Consider the following 4,170-nt stretch of genomic DNA (forward strand, 5'->3'; position numbering starts at 1 on the left):
GATAACACTACAGATTAATCCATTTGTCCCCATATTACAGGTATGGAGATAGTTTTGAACACTAGTATCTCAGCTCATAGGAAAGGTACAAAGTTCAGTAGCTGGTAATGCTGCTATATCCCAATTACTTTGCCACGTAGTTGATTGGTGGTTAATGCACCATGACTGATAGTCTTAATGAATACCAGATAACAACGTTGTGGATGGTCAACGTAAATATCTGGATATATATTTTGTGCACCGTTCCCAGAGGCACTGCAATACTGGGTCGATGCGTGGAGTGGACGGAGCAAGCCCCTATTCCATCTCCCTGATCCAAAATTCAATTTAATATATGGTCCCTAGATAAGGGACGTATCAGATTATTAAACTGATAAGAACAGATACTACACTTGATCTTAGCCAAAAGGCCGAGAAGCGATGCAGCTAAAGCTGTATCCAAGGATAGTTTGTCGTTAATATATAGACATGCCATGACGGAATGTTTCTAAGTGTCAGGGCTAGTTGATTCTGGATAACTTTGACTTAAATGCCGCAACGCTCATCATGGTTACTCCATCCAGGTAATTGCGGTATATCCGAAACTTATATGAGAAGGTACTGAATAGTGTGCATCTTCAAGGTCGATGTCTACCATAAAGTATCCTTGGATCCATGGTAGTAGTTACAAATCCCATGAATGGGTATACCTGGTGAAATACTCAAGTGGTTTATCAACGATGGTGCGACATTCACCATCGTGGGAGGGTAGACCACTTGGGGTGCTTGCTGAATTGGTGGCAAGATATTAATTCTATTCCCCTTGTATTTATTTTTTTGGTATATAACTACCAAGAGTGATAGCTTCCTAACCAGGCGTGATTCATCCACCCCTTGTTAGTACAACCCTTAACCTTTATGTGATGGTAGGAACCATACTTATCTGTCTTCATTGTTGTTTTCTTCGGTTTCTGGTTCCTTGTTCTTGTAGGGACGATGTTTGTTGGGGGGTGGCGCATTTTCCCCTGGGGCCTGCTCTGGGCCGTGGCCTAAAATGCTACGGGGTTGGCATGCAGGCCCCGAGCTTTCACCAGTACCATGAGGAAGACGCCCCTGGTGGACACGTAGAGGTACTGCTGTCTGGTTTAGTGTGGTGCTCATTCCAGACTCTGCCCTCTTGTGCTGAATAGTTTGAACACTTCGTCCAGTTTTTTAGGACTGGTTTGGTAAGTGCCAGGTAGCAGGAACTGTGCTTGTGAGGTCGGCGTTCTCATAGTCCTGTTAATTTCATAGATTGAGGGCAGGTTTGTGAGTTCATTTGAGAAGTTATGAGGTATACCGTTGAACAGTAGGGTCAGGTGTTTTGCCATACTACCCTGCCCTTCTGGAATGAGCAGGTGGACATGATAGCCGACGCCAGGGTACCAAATGCATTTTTAAAATATTTAGGTTAAATGCGCTGCTCAATGTATCCCCCAATAATGGCGGGCACTTTAGTAATGCAATTTAGGGGAGGCGTGATAAAACCAACGCCTCATGGCTACCTGTCTTGGAGAGGTTTTTTGGAAAAAGACAGGTAGTAAGCTGGCCATCAGTTGAGACTGAAAAGCCATCTCGCTAGTGGTGGAGCCACATAGCGGCCACACCCAGCAGCTCTTCCTGATCCTGTACCTCAAGCATACTCCTGATATTGTTCAGCCAGTGACCCCTCTTCATGACCAGCCCAGCCACTGGTCACCCCAAAGCTAACCACACTAAGGAGGAAGCGATGGGCAGTGCCTAGGCACTGTGGAGGGTATGCCTGAACCCTCCAGCGAGACTGCCCCTCACGTAGCGTGTCTCGCAGGAGCTCCTGCTCCAGGAGCCGCTCCAGCGGCTCAGGCGGCTGTCTCTCTCCCATGCGGGTGGAGAGACATCCCCTCCGACAAGTCGGAAGCCACCGGCCGGATGCCTCTTCGGATGGCTGAACATCCAGCCCGCAGCTCAGGCACTAGCGGAACTGGCTTCGGCGCGGTGTGGGGATAGCGGAACGCCCGGTAAATGTTCCTACCGCCTTCTTCTAGAGCTTTTGTGCCTTGTAGTAGCGAGAGCGCCCCTCAAGCAGCGCGTCTCGCAGGCACCAGCTCCGAGAGCCGCTCCAGCGGCTCAGGCGGCTCTCTCTCCCCCCGTGCGGGTGGAGAGACGTCCCGTCCCAAATCGGGAACACCTGCCGGATGCCTCTTCGGGTGGCTATACATCCAGCCCGCTATCGGGCTGGGCTCGGCACGGTGTCGGGGAATTGCGGAACACCGGGTCGCTCCTACCGCCTGTTGCTGCCCCCCTTCCCCCCGATGGGAAACGTTCCTCCTTGAACGGGGGACAGTTTTGTTCCAGAGCCTTTTTCTCTGCCTGTAAAACACAAGCAGAAAAAGGGGCTCCCCTGTAAAAGAAACCCGACCTCAGGATACTCACCTGACGGTCCGTTTCTCTGTCGCGGGAGTGCCTACTCCCGCTGCCGCTGTTGCACTGCTGGCGTAATGCCGCGCCTGCGCACTGAGCGGGTTCTTCACGTAGTCACTCACATGACTCCGAAGTAAAATCACCATCAATTTATCCTGGTCCAACCACATTGACGCTACTGTAAGAAAGTACATCAATGCCTCTATTTCCTCAATTGGCCAGGGAAATTGAATATGCTTCCAATGACTCTTAAATGTCTACAGTGGCACCATAGAAAACATCCTATTGAGATACATCACAACTTGATTTAACAACTGCTCTGCCCAGGATTGCAGGTGATGCATGGTGCAGCTGATGGAGCTGCTGATTCACAGTGTCAGAGACCCAGATATGATTCTGACGTGTTGTGTTGTGTTGTTTACATGTTCTTCCTGTAACTGTGGGTTTCCTTTAGGTGCTCCAGTTTCTTCCCACATCCCAAAGATGTCCGGGTTTGTAGGTTAATTGGCCTCTGTAAATTGTCTCTAACATGTAGGGAGTGCATGTGAAATGGGGATAATGTTGAACTAATGTGAATGGGTAATTGATGGCCGCTGTGGACTCGGTGGGCTGAAGGTCCTGTTTCCATGCTACATCTTTCGATCAATCAAATTACAGCGAATTGTGGATGCAGCCCAGCCCGTCATGCAAACTGGTCATCCCACATCGACTCTACACTTCACCGTGCCTCAGGAAAGCAGCCAACGTAGTCAAGGACCAATTCAGCCCCAGTCATGCTCTCTTCTCCCTTCTTCCACCGAGCAGAATCTGGCAGTTTTGAACACACGTACCGCCAGATTCAGGAACAGCTTCTTCCCTGCCGTTGTAAGAATGGAGGTGAGGATGTAGTCCCAATTTAACTTGTGACGAACCTTACACACTTTATTTATCTGCACTTTTTCTGTCATTAGATTCTGCATTCTGCACTCTGCGTATTTTCTCTTTGCACCACCTGTTGTACTTGGGTATCGTTAGATTGTATTTATGTATGAAATGATTTGCCCATTCAAGTTTTTTGCTGAATCTAAGTGCACGTGACAATAATAAACTAATACTGATACAATAGACAATAGGTACAGGAGTCGGCCATACGGCCCTTCAAGCCAGCACCGCCGCCGTTCAATGTGATCATGGCAGATCATCCACAATCATCCATGATCATGTCTGATCATCCACAAATATTAATAACATTGGCATAATTAATTAACATTAATTTTACTTTATAGCAAAAGAACGTAAACAAAACTATTAACATAAATGTGCATTTTAAGCGACAAATAAAAAACAAATTGACCAAATTAACCACAAAAATAGTTAAAATATGAAACTAAGATAATGAATAGTTTGATACCACTTTATTGCATATTTTGAATTAGCAAAATTCTCAGCTTTGTCTGTTGACCTTTACAAAAGATGATGGCAATTAATCTGCACATCTAAACCTGCTGGGTGTTCTGAAAAATAACCTTTCACATAATAAATTTTCGCAGCCAAAAGTGGCTGCCTGTGAAGCAGTCATGACTGTCTGAGAAGTACGTTTGCAGAATTGGTCATCAGAATGCTGTGCAGATGTCACAGAGATCTTATTAGAGTGAATATTAGGAATGCTCAGAACAATATCAACAACGATAAGGCCTGTTTCTGCACTACATGACTATGACTTGAAGAGCCCAAATCTTTCAGGATTGTACAGTGAATGCATTATAATCAGTC

The 4,170-nt window shown here is 46.6% G+C and overlaps 1 non-coding gene across 1 annotated transcript; it reads right to left on the reverse strand.

Annotated features, from left to right (window-relative positions):
- Nucleotides 1–230: 230 nt before the first annotated feature.
- LOC116983157 lies at nucleotides 231–422 on the reverse strand. Its single transcript, XR_004414627.1, has one exon. It is a non-coding gene; the product is annotated as a U2 spliceosomal RNA (small nuclear RNA).
- Nucleotides 423–4,170: the final 3,748 nt, after the last annotated feature.

The sequence above is a fragment of the Amblyraja radiata genome, chromosome 1 (genome assembly GCF_010909765.2).
Source record: "Amblyraja radiata isolate CabotCenter1 chromosome 1, sAmbRad1.1.pri, whole genome shotgun sequence".
In the NCBI taxonomy this organism is placed as follows: Eukaryota; Metazoa; Chordata; class Chondrichthyes; order Rajiformes; family Rajidae; genus Amblyraja; species Amblyraja radiata.